The 19,115-nt window shown below is 41.6% G+C and overlaps 1 pseudogene; it reads right to left on the bottom strand.

The window, feature by feature from the left end:
• Window positions 1-713: 713 nt before the first annotated feature.
• LOC101617350 lies at window positions 714-3,856 on the bottom strand (annotated as a pseudogene).
• Between the last annotated feature and the right edge of the window lie 15,259 nt (window positions 3,857-19,115).

The following is a 19,115-nucleotide window of genomic DNA, read 5'->3' as shown; positions in this document are numbered from 1 at the left end:
GACCTCACTCTAATCTCTAAGTGGGACAGTGGGAGTACAGTGCTTAAGTAGCACCCTGGAAGAGGAATGATGCCCACGTATGCTGAGGGAGTATAGGAAAGAAGCTGCTGGGAATGATTACAACATCCCATACTGTAGTCATTTCCAATGTTTCTGTGAGTCATTTCCAATGTTTCAAAGGACTATGGTATATATGTTAAAGGAATAACAGTCTTATATGTTACTTTTCACTCAATGAGACATTTTCAACAATAACAGTGGCCAGTATGTGTAAATACTTCTTGATATATAATGGGTTGCATCCCAGTAAACTCACTATATGTGAAAATACCCTGTAAAAACTATTTGATATATATAACCTATTGAATAACCCAGCCTTGAAGCAAAAGGCAAACAGCCCAGGCTCTACATTGCCCTTTGCTGAAACTTGGGCTTTCTGCACATTCCAGCATCTCGAGAGAGGATAATACCACATATCATGCTTTTGTTGCCAATTCTAAATAATTTTGTTGAAGACATTGCATTTTTACTTGCATATAATACTTATAAATAAAATGTGGTTCCCTTTCCCTGTGCACATGTTCTATAGTCAAATATTGAGGATGTCCAGTCATTTATTATAGCAACTGAACTTTAACACAACCCATAATTTCTTAAATTTGGGTTCTTCAAATGTCTTACTAGGCAATAATGCTGCACTTACTTGAGCTGACTTAATCCTCCTCAATGTTGGGCTGGGAGGAAGCACCACCAGAGGAAGATCTCCTTGCCAGAAAAGCCCCCAGGCATTCCTCCTGACATTCCTCCAGAACTATGGAACTTGTGATAAGAATGAGGTTGTAGAACTTCTCCAGTTCTCACATTCTTCCTTCTCCACAGTCTGACTTTTACCAGCCAATTGATGGCTTCATTATATTACCAAGAGCCCTTTATTTATCCTCATTGATGATCTTTCCTTGAAGATCTTCATCAGTTTACCATCTTTAACAGTTGCTTTCATGTTGAATGCATAGGATTCCAGGGCATACTTTTTGTCTTTTTTTCAGCTTTGTACTTCTCAGCTCAATGGGCAACATGCATAGCATCCTTGATCAAACAGCCCTTGTCATTGATGATGACAACCTGTTCTCTTTTCCTGTACTTTTGTCTATAGTGGAAACATTGAGGTTTCCATTAGCATCAATATCAAAAATAACTTCAATCTGAGGAACACCACAAGGAGAAGAAGGTATGTTTGTGAGTTTAAACTTCCAAAGTAGGTTGTTATCCTTGGTCATGGCTTATTGTCCTTCACATATCTGAAAAAGAATAGCAACCTGGCTGCCAGAGTAGGTAATACAGCTCTGTGTCCACTTGGAAGAAAGATAATATGGCACTTGAGGACTGTCTTGACTCCACCAGCAGTTTCAAGAGAAAGAGGAGTGACATCCAAGAGCAGCAAATCACAAACCATTTTAGATGTGTCTCCAGATAGAATGGCTGCACTGTAAACAACAGCTTAACTAAGGCTAATGCTGGTATTCATTCATTTTCTATAAAGAAGTCTTCTAGAAGCAGCTGAGTCTTCCATAGAACCATCCACCAGGACAATACTGTGGATCTGTCCCTTGTCTAGTCTGGCATCTCAAAAGGATTTTTCTACAGAGTTTGGAGTGTTATGGAACAGGTCAGCATTAAAATCAAGTTAAGCATAGGTAGTGGAGGTGCAAAAGTGGATTCTCCTTCATCATACAGAGATCAACCTCAGTATTGGCCTGGGTGGTAGAGGGAAGGATGCACTTAGCTCACCCATTAGTAGTATGGAGCCCTCCAACAGTTCTTGTGTTCTCACTGATGTCCTTCCTATACCTACATTTTAATTCAGCAATAAGATGGTTGACCAGTTGGTTGTCAAAGTCTTCTCCACCCAAGTGGTCTCCAGCTGTATATTTGACCTCAAAGATTTCCTTCTCCTATAGTGAGGATTCACTCATTAAAGGTACCAACTTCTAAATAAAAAAAATATAGCGGGCTGGAGAGATGGCTTAGCAGTTAAGCGCTTGCCTGTGAAGCCTACGGACCCCGGTTCAAGGCTCGGTTCCCCAGGTCCCACGTTAGCCAGATGCACAAGGGGGCGCACGTGTCTGGAGTTCGTTTGCAGAGGCTGGAAGCCCTGGCGCGCCCATTCTCTCTCTCCCTCTATCTGTCTTTCTCTCTGTGTCTGTTGCTCTCAAATAAATAAATAAATAATTTTTAAAAAAATATAGCATATTTTTTTCTCAGCTCCAACCTTTTGTCTAAGCCATAAGAAAAAGCAGCAGCATTTGGTTCATTGGTAATCCTAAGTATATTGAGACCAACAATAGTTCCAACATCCTTGATTGTCTGCTACTAAGAGTCATTAAACTAAGCTGACACTGTGTATGTTAGTCATCTTCTCATTAGTAGAACAAAACACCTGACCAGAAGCAACTTGTTGCAGTCAGGTTCGCATTGCTGGTAGAAATCACCCAACAAGAGTAGCTTCTGGGAAAAAGAGATTTATTTTGGCTTACAGGCTCAGGGGGAAGCTTCACGATGGCAGGGGAAAGCAATGGCATGAGCAGAGAGTGGACAACACCCCCTGGCCAACATAAGATGGACCACAGCAACAGGAGGGTGTGCCAAAAACTGGCATGGGGAAACTGGCTATAAAGCCCATAAGCCCTCCCCCAACAATACAATCCCTCCAGGAGGCATTAATTCCCAAATATCCATCAGCTGGGAACCTAGCATTCAGAACACCTAAGTTTATGGGGGACACCTGAATCAAACCACCACACAACTTATGGAAATAAAGGGTCTAAAATTATAGTTTGACGAGGAAGTTTCATTTTGGAGGGGAAAACATAGCAAGAAGCTGGCTTACATCTTGTCACAGCAGCAGCAAGAAACAACGTCTGAGAGAGAAGTCTCAATAGCCAGTGGACTGGACTAGTAAATAACCCCAGTGACACACCTTTCCAGAGGATCCACTATCTAGAGACTAAGTAAGGAGGCTTACTCACAAACACATGAAGCTAGGTGGGCATTTTATATTTGAACCACCACACTATGACCACAACATCAGTGACAGTCTGCCTAAGGTAGCTTCTACAATTTCCATCATCTTTGTTAGAACCATAGAGGACATGTTATTTGGGAAGAAACATTTTGTCTCTTTTTGTAGTACCATCCAGCATCACTCACCACCATAAAGGGTCAGTGCTGCATATCAGATTGGACAACAGCATCTTTGAACCTACATCCATTTTGATGTTTGGCATCAAAAACTGTCATGGTGGAGTCATTGCAATCTGATTATTTGCAGTGTCACCAGTCCATTGCTCAGTGTCTGGAGAGGCGATGAGCCTTGGTATGGTTCATTTCTCCTGGTCTATGGCAATTATCTCTATTTTTCCATGCTAAAAAATATCTATACAAAAGTAGGTGAAACTCACCTTCCAAGGCTCAGGAATTATTGTAGAAGAAGTGATGGAAAGAATATAAGAGCCAAAGGATGGGAAGGGGTACTTAAGCATAGTCTTCCAAACATAAAGTGGTAGTTTCATTTGTGACCTCACAGTAGCTGTTGCATATACAAGACCTGAATAATATTGGTCCTATCAAAATGCTGTAATGGATGATGGAGGAGGGGGAAATTACATCAAAATAGAGGGGGACCAGTTGGAAAGAAGGGGTTCAATGGAGAGGAGATGAGGAAGGGAGAAAAAAGAAAATAATGAGAAGGGATTATAACCAAAATACATGTATATGCATGAAAATTGCCAATAAAAAGTTCTTTTTTTTTTTTTAAGTAGGCTCTAATATCAATGCCAACTGCAGGTCCCTTAGACATTTTTGCTAATGTGTAGGCCTGACTCTTGTGTAAGCCCACACAGAATCCCTAAACGTCCACCACATTCAAATTGCAGCATTTAAAATTTTTGAAGCATGATTTATACTAAATGCACATGGCCTTTGCACCATTGTAAAACTGCAAACCAGCACTTTTGATTGGAACCAATATGTCAATCATTCAATGATGGACTCCTCCAAAGGTGACTGTCGTCCCCAGAACCTATGAGTATGTGACCCTCACATGGCAAAAGGCACTTTATACATGTGATTAGATAATGGATTTTGAGATAGAAAGATTGTAGACAGCCACAAGAAGTCAAAGGCATTGACTTTAGGCACAGCCATGTGTACCTCCGGTTAAACCAGTGAAGACCAAAGTGGGGCACAGCCCCTCCTTAATTCCTCCTCTTAGAATGTTTGTATGTAGCCAACCTTGTGTAGAAGATACTACGTGCAGAAAAACAGACCGCAGTTGCCTCATTCCTACATCATCAGACCTCGTCCTCCATTCTCATGCTTTTTGTATATTTGATGAAAGTAAGTTGTTGCCAAAGCTTTTCTGAGAGTGTTTAAAATAAGCCAGTGTTGGTTAGGTGGGGTTGCAGTGTCTCCAGAAGAGCCTGCAGACCACCAGATCCTATCTTTCACTGTATTACTTGTGTCATTCTTTCCTTATAATCCTCAAGTTTACCCTAAAAAGTCATAGCCATGCTGGTCACAGCAAAAGATGACCTTGGATGCCCGAGGAAGGTTCAGTGAAGGATAAAGCTGAGAGGATTAGCATCATAATGGAACCTGAAGATGCTACAATTTGTGAACATGGAGAAAGGTGTTGCAAGCCAAAGGATGTGAGAAACTTTTAAAGTCATGAGAAACATGGAAGAGGATCCTTCCCTGGATCCTCCCAAGGGAGAAGAGTCTTACCAGTGTCTCAATGTGGTCATGAAGAGTGACTAAATATGTGTATGTTTTGAAGTGCTAAAATTGTAGTGATTCGTTACATCAACTATATGAAACAAATGCAGCCATGTTTTGAGAGAAGCAATTTACATGAATAATTTCACTTAAACCCCTGAGGAGCAGAGAAAAAGAAACAAGCCATGGAGCATTGAGATTTATTACCAATAGCATCATAACTGTCAGCCAGCAGAACTTAGCCTCGCATCTGGGCCATCTAAATTTGGTCAGTTAATACATTGTCTTCCAGCAAGCACAAGGATATAGCTATTGTTTCATAGCATTTTCATGAAACAGTGATAGCTGGGCATGCCTGCTGTCACTTTCACAGTCTCAAGTGGTGTGCTTTGCTACAGGTGAAGTTAATTTCCATCATCAACTATTGTCAGATCAGGAATCAATTGAGGGCATTCCAGGAAAGATTAACTGAGGGAGGAAGACCTTTCCATGTGAGCAGCTCTTCCAGTGACAGACCTTGTATAAAGCAGTGCCTGTTCCTTGACTTCCCTGCCTACATTCTGGAGAGTACATCTACCATTTCTCCCATCCTTCAGGGACATTGGAACTCAGCTTTGTCAGCCTTCCAATGTAGACTGAAGATCGGCAGCTCTCCAGGAATCCTGAATGTCTTCAACACTGATATGGGACTGTTGAGACATTTAGCCTCATGGAACGATCAGTTTCCAGGTTCTCAGGCTCTCCAGCCAGCACACAGCCATTGTTGGACTACCTGGCCTGTATCATGAAAGCCAAGCTAACAAATCCCTTTGTAAGACATGTTCTTTCTATGGTTCTGTTCCTCTAGAGGATCCTGAATAATATAGCAATCAGGGTAAATATCTGGGAAATCAGTTGGTTTTCCTCTGTCCCTCCTGGGACGTGATTGTCCCATACCTACTGCTATTCAGCCAAAGCCATTCAAAGAAAACTAGGGCTGTCATTGCCATTTCTATCTTCAACATACTATCTTTTATATTGGCAAATCCTGTACAAAATGATAGTTTAAATTTTTATTTCTTATTTTTGTTTAAGAGAGAGTGAGAGAGAGAGAGAGGACAAGAGAGAGAGAGAATTGGCATGCCAGGCCTCAGCTTCTGCAATAGAGTTCCAGACACATGTGCCACATAGTGGGCATGTGTGACCTTGTGCTTTCCTCACCTTTGTGCATTTGGCTTACATGGGATCATGGGTCCTTAGCTTCACAGGCAAGCACCTTCACCACTATGCAATCTCTCCAGCCCCAAATAATTGTTCTTTAAAGGCTCACAGATCAGTGGGAAGAACAAGCCCTGGACTTTATTGAACTTGCTATAACCAGGTTTTGGTCACTCCCACTGTCCTTCTGTATGGTCTCCTCTTCTAAGACTCCATGGGTCTGGGGCATTGTTCCACTAGGATTCTCTGCCTCTCCTCATGCCTTCTTGCTGTGGCCATAGAGTGAGAATGGATGTATTTGGTACTCAATTTCTGTCCACTCTCCCCACTAGCAAGGCTGAATTTGACTTCCTCATTCACTTAGCTTACCAAGAAGAGAATAATTGTTCATGAAAGCAACACTGTCCAGCCTGATTTGTGGTTGCTTGTTTGTCCTGACACCAAGGCTGTGCCCAGTCACAGGGAAATAACCTTTCAGTTTTGAACTAAGAACTATTGGGCACTGTCCCAGAGCTGATTTATAAGGCACTGGACCAGCTGTGGTGGATGTTCCTTGGACATCCTGGAGAAATGACAGCACACTGTCTTTCTATAGAAAACAAACAGGAAATAGACCTTTCCACCCATAATATACAAACAACCCTGATGTGATTCAATAGGTTTAAAAAGGCATGAAAGTACAATAGGGATTAATGTGGATGGAAATGAGTGTCAATGGGAGGAGAGAGGGTATGAGAGTGTAATTATAGGAGTAAGATAGAAATACAACAAAGAGTAATACATTGCATGCTTGCATGAAGATGTCAAAAACAGAAAAAAAAAATAAAGCACACAAATAGGAAGAACAAAAAGAATGAAGAAGGTTTTGCAGTTCATTCTGACTTCTTCCATCATCTACTTGTGGGATAAGCCAGGAGATAGGCAAATTGCTTTTATACGGATCCCTCAGTTCTGGGTCTTGAGCATATGAGAATATTTGAAGTTTCCAGCAAAGTTCTTTAACCCTGGATCCTGGGAATGTATTAAAGGGATCTTTCTTGTTGTGCTTTTGTTGTTGTTTCATTGGTTGTAGCTGTTGATTTTAATCATTCAGATGGTTCTCTGGGCTTTTGCCCCAAGGAGTTCCTACATTAAGCAGGTGTGTGTGTGTGTGTGTGTGTGTGTGTGTGTGTGTGTGTATTCTTCCAATACCCTCAACAACTATGTAAGTCAATCTTAACACATCAAACCAGCATCTAGGCTTCCCACATAGAAATTTGATGCATCATCAGAGCATTCTACCACCATGCTTCCTTCTTGGGCAGTAGAACCACTGTCTCATGTCTCAGGCAGGTCTCCATCAGTCCTATGACAGCTCTCCTGGAATCCTTTCAGCCAGAAGGAGAGAAGAAACATATCCATGACATCAAAAGCTGAGTCTGAGACCACAAGGGTTTTTATGAGTGTCAGCTCTCTGTAAGTATGACAAAAATATGCGAGTTTTGTAGTTGGAAAGGAGGGAATTTTTGTTGGACTGGTATTTCAATGGTTTCAATTTATGGTTACTTGGCCACATTGCTTGTGGGCATATGATGAGGCAGAACTTCATGGTTGAAGCATGTGGCAGAGGAAAGCTGCTTTCCTCATGGTGGCCAGGAAGCAGAGAGAGAAAGAAGTAGCTGGTGTCATCATACAACCTTCAGGGGTACATTCCCAATGACTTATGTCCTTTGAGTAGATCCCACCTACTAAGTACCTCCCACATTACCATTAACTCACAGCCAAGCCTTTACCACATAAGTGTTTGGGGGATATTTGAAATCCAGAACAGTAGAGCTGGCTGTATAGTCTTTTCCTCCATCACATCTTCCTCCCCCTGAATGCTCTGGTTCTTCTAATTGGCATCCCTAAAAGCCACCCCTCTACCTCCTACTCAAGGGTCTGACCCCCTTACTCCCAAGCAAGGAACATGGAAACATGGGTGAGGGTCAGCTCCTGACCAGGAACTTGGGGTCCAGGCATCTTCTGGGTCAACTTGCAGGAGTGACATGGCCATGAATCATATGGGCTTACAAACAATCACATCTTCCTAGCAGGCCTAGAAAAGGGATCAGAGTCATGAGAGTTTTAGCTCATAAATGGCATGATTCAAACTCACCATTTTTCACCTTTGAAGCCCAAGTGCTTATTCTTTACCATACTGCTTCTTATGAAATCATTATGAACTCTTGGGACAAATGTCCCCCAAATCTCCAAGTTAAACATAGATTCAGCTTCAGAGCCACCTAGAATTATGAGCCTGCTTTCTGTCCCTGAATGATGCAACAACAATCCCTCTTGTGGCCATAGCCTCTGCCACCTCCTCTGGAGCAAGGAAGTTTTTTCAACCATCTGATGCAGGAAGATGTGAGTAACAGAGCCTTGTGGAAGCCTCGGTTATTCTGCATGAAGCGAGTCTGAACCATCAGCATAACAGAAGCAGAATAACACATTTATTACATGTTAAAATACCTGTGTCAGCTGAATGCTGTGAAATCTTACTTTTATTTACCTCCCATGCATAAAGTTACCCTTTAAACTGTTCCTAGAGCCATAATTCCACACCATCTGTGCAAGCAAAGCACATGCAGTGTCTGCCTAGCAATCACTTAGCATTCCAGAAAGTATGAATTTAGCACCTTAAGAGCTTTGTCCTGCTGTTACTGTTGTTGTACAACCACAACACAGCTGGACCCATAAATACTATTACAAGACATATTTCAAAGCAGTGTGGGGAAATGTTTGCAGTAACATTCCACTGTGAAGAATTTTTTTTTTTTTCCTGGAAGACAGGTATACTTAGTGTTTCAAGACAAGTATTCCAAAGTATTGGCTATACTGTATATTTTGCCAAGCAGATCTCATTTTCATATTGATTTCCATTAGGTCAAAGCAATTCTCCTAAACCTTATGTTGTCCTTGCTTGGTTATGTTGCCTATACAAACAAGGAGAAAGGAAAAAGTTTCTCTAGGGCCAGCTGCTTACTTAGAAAGGTCAGTCCAATAAACAGTGGGCTTTGAGCTCCAGAGTACCCAGTATAGCTCCCACTCAGTGACCTGCAGCCTGTCCATAGAGCCTCAACTCCTCATTTCTACCAGGAACTTGATGGTGGGGCAAAAGTAGGAATAAGCAGCTATCAATCCATGTGCCATATTCTCTTCAGCAGGGGTGTTATAGCAGGGAGCATCTGGGACAGGATGGGCTGTCACATGGGGCACCTGGCTCAGGGATGAGCCTCATCTAAGAAAGCAGAAGGGGGACTGGGGAGATGGCTTAGCCATTAAGCACTTGCCTGTAGCCTAAGGACCCTGGTTCAAGGCTCCATTCACCAGGACCTACGTTAGCCAGATGCACCAGGAGGCGCATACATCTGGAGTTCATTTGCAGTGGCTGGAGGCCCTGGGAGGACCATTCTCTCTGTATATTATATTTGCTTCTTTCTTTCTCTGTCTGTTGATCTCAAATAAACAAATAAATATAAACAAACAAAAAGCAGGAGGGTGCAGCAAAGCACTTAGAGTTTTACCACTGACTGGGTGAAGTTCAAATACAGGTTTCATCTGGCCTGGTGTGCTCATGGTCAGACAGGCCGTATTTGTTTCTGAGCCCATTTTTTTATTCGTAATAATGAAATACCTAGCAGGTTAGTGTATTAGATGTAAGGTAGAACAGGAGTCTGCAAAAGGTTCCTGATCAAATTATTATTCAAACACTTATTGGTGTTTGAAGCTTTGGGGGATGTCTGATCAGGTTTAGTCACAACTACTCAAGTATGATGCGGCAATGCAAAGGCTACCATAGGCAATGTGTAAATGATGAGTGTATCTGTGTTCCAGTAAAATGTATTTGCACAAACAAGAAGTAGGCTTAATATGATCCATGGCCACAGTCAGGTAAACATGCACAGAATGTGCCAGTACAAGGCCTGGTTGGTTGGGGTGCTGATTCTGGGCTCATTTGTCCTAGCTCTGTAACCTTTCCTCCCGTGCCTCTTTGAATCACAGATGCAGGCAAAGTACATCTCCCATCCTGGATTTAGCCAATGAGTAACAGTAAGCAGAGCTCAGCAGTACTAGAACTCTCCATTCACCTGCCAGGGTCAGTCCCTGGTACCTATAGTCCCACGTCCTAGCTCTGCTGGTCCGCCTGGCATCTGGGGTCTAGTAACTTTATGACTTGCTTTTTTCTTCCATCTCTTAAGAGATGGAAATAGTTAATACCTGGATTCTTTCAATGTACCCCTTCTTCAGTATCTTTATAACTATTCCACACATTCAGGTGCATCTGTTCAACAAAATGACTTGACACAGAGATACACACACACACGTTCTTGTACAATTCTTTAAGGAGAAATGTGGACTCTTGGTCATTTAGTTAACCACTATTTGAGGCTCTGGGACCACAACAAAGAACAGTATAATGAAGCAGTTGATGATGTCACTCATTACTCAAGCTAACCTGTTAAAAAAGGCCCAAGAAACAATCCTAGCTAACATTATCATACTGTGGATGTTATTTATGCCCATTCTCATCTAGGCATTTAAAATAATTCAACTAAGTTTCAGAACAGCTCATTGAAGAATGAAGTATCATTATCTCATTTTACTGATGAAAACCTGAAACAAAAAGATAAAATAATTTGACCCAAGACAAATGGCTAGGAAGTGGTAGATCTGGGATTTGAATAATGGACATGAGGGTCTATATGCTAAATGTCTAATTATACCATACACTGTCTCCCTCCCAAAAGAGTGATCAGTGTGATCAAGGCCATAGTTAGTAACGCAGTCATGACAAGAACCAGATTCTTTAGTTCTAATTATCTATCTCAACTATTTGTGAATTAGCCAGCCCTTGGTAGAACCACAGAGACTGCAACTATCCCATTAAAAGAAGTGACAAAAAGTCATTATGTCTCTTTATAGCTTTCAGTGGAGTCCATAGAAAGTAAAGAATGTAAAAGTCAAGAAGGAAACTGTTTCCTGGCTATCAGAAGGCAACTGTGAAATGTGTAAAGGCTAACAGACACTAGGAAATCCATTAAATCAGAATCTGTTGGTTAGGTAATTATCTAGTTTGTCCTTTTTGAAAATATTTAAACCAGAAACTCTGGCCCAACAAAAGCATTTTGGAGATCCTACTATGTCTAGAAGTTGACAGGTAAAAGCAGACCCTTTGGGGATGGGTAGAAGAATTTGGAAACCTCTTCCCCCTGACTGTATCTCCAGTTCCCAGGGGCTCCTTGAGATGACTCCCCAAAGCCTAGTTGTGTAGCCATCAGACTGGCTCACTCTAGGCTCTTCAAACCTATGAGGGATGATGGGACTCATTCAAGGTCATTCAAGAAGTTATGTGCATTAAGTGCACAGTTCAGGCTCTGAGTCCCTCACCAGTGCTATTCTAGACATCACATCATACTCTTTTGACTTAGGTTTCTAAAAACTGCAAATATCTTTCCAGTGGACAACTGTGCATTTCTTTTTGGAGTAGGATGAGTAGCAGAGGGAGGACAGATGGAGCATTGCTTCCACACAGCTGATGGGGCAGGCACCGCCGAGAGTCTAACATTCTGCAGCTGCATGGCCAAGGCTTTATGATAAGGTGAAGAAAAGAGCTCTACAGTCTATCTGGAAAAATGCACTCATCTTTTCCTGGGATATCCAAACCTCTTGTTCTCAATACTGCTGTGAGTTGTGCACATTGTTGATTGTGAATCTGTGTCCCCAGGCTTGCTGGGCACAGTCATGTGATGGCACCACAGCAGGCTCCCAACATCACTGGAGCCAGAATCAAAGGGGACCCATAGGCTTCCATGCTGCAATGGCTTTTACACACTACATGTTTCTCTGAGGCTTTACCGTAATGTAACCAACAATTTCCAGCTGACATTTAGATTTCATGGGGTTCTCAGATCTCAACATGGCAACAGGAAAGCCCCATAACCCCCATCTTTGAGACAACTGCCTTAGCCAAAGAAGCCAAAAACTCAGAGACAAATCCCTAATTTACTAACTGGAGAAGCTGGGGATATCATCAGCTTGGGAATCTATTATCTGGAGATACGCACTCCAGGCCCGTGGCCAGAGAAAGTCATTGAAGATCAAGATAATAAATTAAGGGAATTTCACCTACAAAATCATTTCCATCTTTCATATGAACAGGTTCACACCATCTTTCCTTGGTTCTACTCTTCTAAATGAACTATAGTATCCAGATTTATTCACTGAAGGTACTAAAGTAAGGTCTTTTGTTCCTTTCAGGACTCCTGTTATTCAAGTGGCTGATTTTCTTTGCAATTTAGTACTAGTTGAAAATGTAGGAGCTGTGCTTAAAATCCCATCAAACCATGTCTCACAAAGACTGACAGTTTCCCATTGATGGATTAGACACTCATTATTTTTTCTGGCTTTTAACAGTTTTTCAATCTAACTTGTCATTCCAATGTTCTTCCCATTCTAAGATGAGAGCACAAATTGGATGCAGACTGTGCTTTTACAGAAACCCTGAGTAACTAATGTTTGCAAGGTTATTGGCTTGTTTTATTTTTCTTTCTAGTAATTCTTTTTAAAATTCCTGGAAATTGGTTTAAGTTCATGTCTTAAGGAGAAAACTGTCAATGCCCTTGATTGTTCTCTTGTCTGTTAGGGTGTCTCCCTGTGGGAACGAGTGTAACCAGACTTGGCCAAGGGTCCAGTGTTGTCTGCCTTCCCATGTTTTAAATGACCCCCACTACCTTTTGTCTGAAATCTGTATGAAATCACAAGTCTGACTTAGAAGAACTTTGAAGGATAGTGCTTAAGGCTGACAGCCAGCAGGTTCTACCTTGTATGTATGCATGTGTGTGCGTGTGTGTGTGTGTGTGCGCGCGCACACACGCATGAATGTGCGTGCGCACATGTGCTCACACAGGGGCAGCATGGCATGCATGTGGATGTCACAGTACAATTTTTTCAAGTCAGTTCTCACTCTCTTTCTGAGGCAAGGCTTCTCATTCTTAGTGTTGTTCTTTGATGAGTGCTTACCAAACAAGCTTCTAAGAAAGTCTTCTGTCTCCACCTCCCATCTCACTATCAGCAGGCTAGAACTACAGAAGTCTGATATAGCTTCCAGCATTTTATTTGGGTCTAGGATTAAACTCAGGTACTCAGGCTTGAGTGTCAAGAGCTTCATGCACTGAACCATCTTCCCTGCCCTTTGACATTACTTTCTTAAAAAGACTACAGACTGAGCCTAGTAGTGCATGTCTATAAGTCCAGCATGGGAAAACTGAGATAGGAGAATTATGAGAACAAGAGCAGTCTCAAATCCATGGAAATATCAAGTCCATAAATAAATGCATAGCCAGATCCTGTCTCAAATAAACAAGCCAGGCATGGTAGTACATACTTTTAATCCCAGCACTTGAGAGGCAGAGGTAGGAGGGTTGCTCTTAGTTCCATGCTACTCTGAGACTACATAGTGAATTCCAGGTCATCCTGGGCTAGAGTGAAACACTACTTTGAAAAACAAAAATCAAACAAACAAAAAATCAACAGTCTTATTTACTGTGAACTGTGGGTGCAGTGCCACCTGGCCAGGTAAGATGTGCTTACTGGTACAGTAATGATAAGTCTGTTATGAAGGTAACTAACTGATTTCTGATTGAATTTGAGCCCTGCTCCTCAGGAGGGGATTCTCGTCTAGTAGCATAAAGCCACTCAAAAGTCTATATGGCTGGAAATGTCATATAGCCCTTGTGAGGAAGATACTGCTATTGTTTGGTTAAACAGATGTGATTTACTCATCAGAGTACTTTCTAAATAACTAGATTTATGCCCATAGATTCTCTCAACTTTGGTAGAGAAGTCTTTTTCAGTAGTCAGTAATAATTGCAGAAGCTCATAGTTGGTCAAGTTCTGAGAATAAGTGTTGAATGATCAGCCACAAATATATAAATGAATGAATAAATTAATTAATAAATAATATTTTAAAAAGAGATTTCTATACCATGCTCTTCAAGGCTCAGGAAATATCTCAAAAGAAGAGTTAGAAAGAATGTAAGAGCCATAGAAAGGAAGGGGAGTGGTATCGAATGGTGACTTTGAGGCATGTTATAGTGATTACACTCTTGAATTCACAACATCTGTAATTATCTGCATAAGATCTGTACAAGATTATGCTTGTCAACATCTTGTCATGGAGGGAGGGGAGTCAATAGGACCCCACCCCTGCCTGAAAAGTTATGTGTAGTTAATTGTTGATGTGGGAAGGAGAGACATTTTCTTCCATGGTATAACCACTTGTAAAGAGCTCATGCTCCTGTGAGCAACCCTAGGGAAATTAATAGCTCACACACAAAAAAAAAAAAAAAATCCAAAACCATGACTTTTTTTCACTCTTTTGTTTTTTGAGATAGGATTGCACTCTAGTAGTCTCAGGCTGGCCTCAAATTCACAGTGATCAATTTAACTTCTGCCCCCTGAGTGCTGAGATTAATGGTATGCACCACTCTTCCCAGCATAAGACATAAAACATGAAGGACAGCAAGTTGGAAAGAGAAAAGAGATCAGCAGAAGTAGGGGTGGGACAAGAGAACTAATAGAGAGTGAATATGACTGACAGGTACATGGTTGAAAGTGTCATAATGAATCCATTGTGAGGTATAATTTTAACATATGCTAATAAAACATAAAAATGCAGTGCCCATTTTTAACAAGCAGGAGTAGGGATATAAATAATTTTAAATTTTCCCTATTTTAAATAATTTTATTTATTTGCAAGAAAAGAGAGAATTGGTACTCCAGGCCCTCTAGTCACTGCAAATGGACTCCAGATGTTGCACCGCTTTGTATATCTGGCTTTACATGGGTACTGGGACATTTGGCTTCGCAGACAAACATCTTAACCACTGAGCAATCTCTCCAGCCCTTGGAAAATATTTTTAATTTCCTTTCATTCACTTATTTGTGTATCATGTATTGCCCATGGTGTAAAGGCAATTTGTCCTTCCTTTTATAATAATATTACCCTCATTTCATTCTAACATTACCACCTACTTGTGTAAACATAAACACCAAATTAGCCTGGTTTGCATTGCAAATTCATGCAAAATAATCCTGTATTTTATAAAGTTTATTTAAAAGAGAACAAAATGAATGAGACAGAAAGAAGCTGCCTAAAACTGCATTGCTCAGTGCCATAGCTGCCAATCACTGCAGCTGCTAAGCATGAATGAGATGGCCAAACTGAGGTGAGCCAGAAGTGCAAAGTGTACACCCATATCATGACATATTATCATTAGAGAAAAGCTATGTAAGACTTGACATTCTTCTTTCCATTTGAGCTTCCCTTGGCATGACTCCTTCGAAAGTTCCTCTGTACTCCTGCATGCTTCTCCCACATCACGCCACTTGTCAACCAACACAGAGGCCCACATGCTCCACACAAGCTGCTGAGGAACCAGGAGTCAGGAAACCCTGATCTACTGTTTGTGGGAGTACAAACTTGTACCACCACTATGGAAATCAGTTTGGAGATGCCTCAAAAGCCTGAAAATAGAACTATCATTAGATCCATCTATACCTCATCTCAGCATATACCCTAAAGACTAATATACCACAAAGATACTTGCTCAGCCATTTTTATTGTTCCTCTATTCATAATAGCCAAGAACTGGGGGCAGTCCAGATGCCCATCAACAAATGAATGATTAGTGAAGATGTGGTGCATATACACAATGGAATTCCATTCAGAAATAAGGAAAAATGAAACAATCTGATTTGCAGGAAAATGGAGGAACCTGGAAAAAATCATGCTGAGTGATGTCACACAGGCTCAGAAAGATAAATGCTGTATGACCTCTGTCATACGCTGCTCCTAACCTGGTCCAGTGTCAGTTAACTTTAAGCCATAATAACTATCTACAGTATGGACATGGCACTTGAATGAAGATAAGAAAAAGGAGAAATGGAGAGGGAAGGAAGGGCTACTGGACAACAAGTCAATGATAAGCAAAAATAAAGAAATAAAGGTATGGAAAAGCCTAGGGAGTAGAGGAAGGGGGAGTCTTGGCAAGAGACACAAACTATTGTCAACATGAATCAATCCCATAGAAACTTTTTTCTGGGCTGCCACTCTATAGGTCATTATCCTCAGTGATGGAGAGGAGGACCTGGACAGAAAAGATCCATAAAAGGTAGAGAAAGCATTACCCTAAAACCATGGGCTGATATTTCTCAGGATCAGAATTGCACCTTCCCCACTGCACATTGAACTGTTGGTCACAGAGACATGAAATACCCAAAATAATAGAGGCTATTGCCAAAACACTAGGTTACCTGCAAGAGCTGAAAGGTAAGTTCCTATTGCTGAGGACACCATAGTCCACAGCCATAGGACATCAAGTGATCACGTAGGAACTGACAGGAATTCAGTTCCCTCCCAGCTAGTCCTCATAGTCCTGTAGAGTGCTATGAGAATGGCTGGAGAATAAAAAACAGTTGCCAGCAGATTGATTAAGCAGGAGATCCTACCAGTTACAAAATCAACAAGCCAAGCAATAAGTATACACTTGTGCAATAGTGGCACACACTCCTCATGGATTGGACATGAGACCCAATCAGTGGGGTGAAATCATACCTGGCTCTAGGAACCAAGCCAGATTCCCTAGATCTGGTAACAGGCTCCAGAGAGAACCTCCACTGCTCTGTAACTAAGAAGAGTGGATATACACATCAATACATCCTTCTAACCACTAGGTTTATCCCCTTTTATTTAAACTGTTATCACTTTTAAAAATTCATTTATTTATCTATTTACTTATTTATTTGACAGAGAAAGAGGGAGAGAGAGAATGGGCACACCAGGGCCTCCAGCTGCTGCAAACAAACTCCAGATGCATGCGCCCCATTGTGCATTTGGATAACATGGGTCCTGGAGAATCAAACCTGGGTCCTTTGGCTTTGCAGGAAAATGCCTTACCCACTAAGCCATCCCTCTAGCCCTCAAACTGTTATCACTTTTGTTGGAGAATCTGTTCTATTTTACAGATGGAGGGGAATATACGGGGAGAATAAGGATATATCAATACATCAAGAAGGAAGAGCTGATTGTCCCCCAGGAGATGGGTCACCTACACCTCATTTCCCTGGGCCCAGAAATCATCAGCCCAGGAGTAGTTGTGACACAAATGCTGTTCTGTCATGGCTAGCCTGAAAATCATTACCAGGAAAATGGAGAAAGACACTGGGTCACTCAAACATCATAAAAAAAGAGATCCAGAGCCTACAGAGAAAACAACACTAAATCAGACCTCTATTTTGCCCACCATAGCTCAGTGAGCATTGCAGAAGAATAGGTGAAATGATTCTAAGAGCCTCAGGGTGAGTGGGAATAGCCTGAGACACCATTTCCTCCATATCTGCATGGTTCCCACAATGAATACCACCAATAACCTCACCAAAGACCCTCAGAAGAATTAGGACAGGGGTCTGTCTGCAACCTTTTTGTTACTTTCTTAACAAATAGCATGGCACCAATTTCTTTATGCCTTTGGTCACTTGATGTTATCACCCTCCAATTCCTTCAAGGTTCCCTTCTTTGTCCCTCTTCTCCTCCCATAGTGTTCCTTTATCTTGCCATGCTTGTTCTATTCCAAAGTTCAAAGGTCTGTGGCAGAAAAATCTACATTGGAAATCTATACAGTGAAACCCTGCCCTTGGTCACGGACACAGACAGAGATCACACAACTGTGCTTAGCTATAAAGATACCAGGACAAAAAGTTCTAGCTGGTCACATGACCCATCTACTTAGCCGGGAAAGCAACTCATGTGCCATTCCCACTAACAAGCCACATCAGGAGGGGCAATCCTGTAGTGAGGGAAGCATTGGCTGCTCTTGCATGGGACTTTTAAACCACACACACTACTGAGTTTCATCAATTGCACAAGTAGGAAAATGAAAGGGCAGGAATAGAATAGAAAGCAAATAGTCCCACAGTAGGAAAAATAGGGTTAGAAAAGCAGAGAGAAGTTGCTTCTGGTGAGTGACTTGCTGTGAGGCAGACAGAAGGGAAATTTCTGCTATTATTTGGAGGACATAAAGCAGGAGTTATAAAACCTGGGATTGGCACCAAAGGGCTCATTGTTAGAAGCACTGCAAAAGACCCGTGCTTATTCTTGAAGTTTATAGAAGAGCACAGAGGAAACTGCAGTATTGTCCTTTGATTCTGTAATTCTATGTTAGCCAGAGAGAAGGAAGTGACTTTATAGCATCTTTGCCCTTTGTGATTGTTGGGAGCATTTTCAGAGACTCCCTCTCCCCATGCTGGCTCCACCTGCCCAAACCAATGTGCATTACATAAGAAGAAATAGAAAATGGCCACCTCCACCCTGCACACCCTGTGGCATGTTCACCACACACACTAGTAGCCTGGCCACTGAGTAAAAGTAATGTTTTAGTTAGAATAGCCTCCATGTCTCACTTCACACAACAATGCCACAGCAGACATTTGGAAAGTGCCAGACAACAGCACATGCAGAATGTAGGTAAAAGAAAAGAATGAATGAAAATACATACCTGTACTGCTTATTGACAACAGGAACACTTCCAGGGGTGGGGCACATAGGAAAATGGTTGATTTGGCTTGGGGTAAACAGTGCCTCTTAGGTACACCCTGAGAAGATATGATCAGAACTTAATTCCAAAACAGAAGAACATAAGAACTTGGATTTTTAAAGGCAACCATCACCAAAGAAAAGGAAGAAGGAAGAAGGAATAAGACAGCCCCCAGAAAGTGAGGTGAGGGATTAGGAAGACAGGCAGGGAGAGGAGCCAGTTAGGAGCTAATTTCCACTTGTCTTCTCAAACACTTCAGCAAGGAGAATTCTGATTATATGGGCATTAACACAAACATGGGCATGTGCACACAACCTCCCCCCACACAAAATTCAGCAATGAGAGTAACATTAATGTAGAAATCAAAAGGAAAGAGGGAAGAAACATTTTCCTACTTCACAGACTGCTTTCTGCCTGCTAAGAAGCTTCCTTGAAATGCTTGTAATCAGATGCCTTTGGTCTTATCTTCCCATTTTGGGCTGATTCTACATTGCTGGAGACTCCCAACATCCCTTCCCAATGGAAGAAAGG

Source organism: Jaculus jaculus, chromosome 12 (genome assembly GCF_020740685.1).
Source record: "Jaculus jaculus isolate mJacJac1 chromosome 12, mJacJac1.mat.Y.cur, whole genome shotgun sequence".
Taxonomy (NCBI): domain Eukaryota; kingdom Metazoa; phylum Chordata; class Mammalia; order Rodentia; family Dipodidae; genus Jaculus; species Jaculus jaculus.
This window is presented reverse-complemented; position numbering and strand designations above follow the sequence as displayed.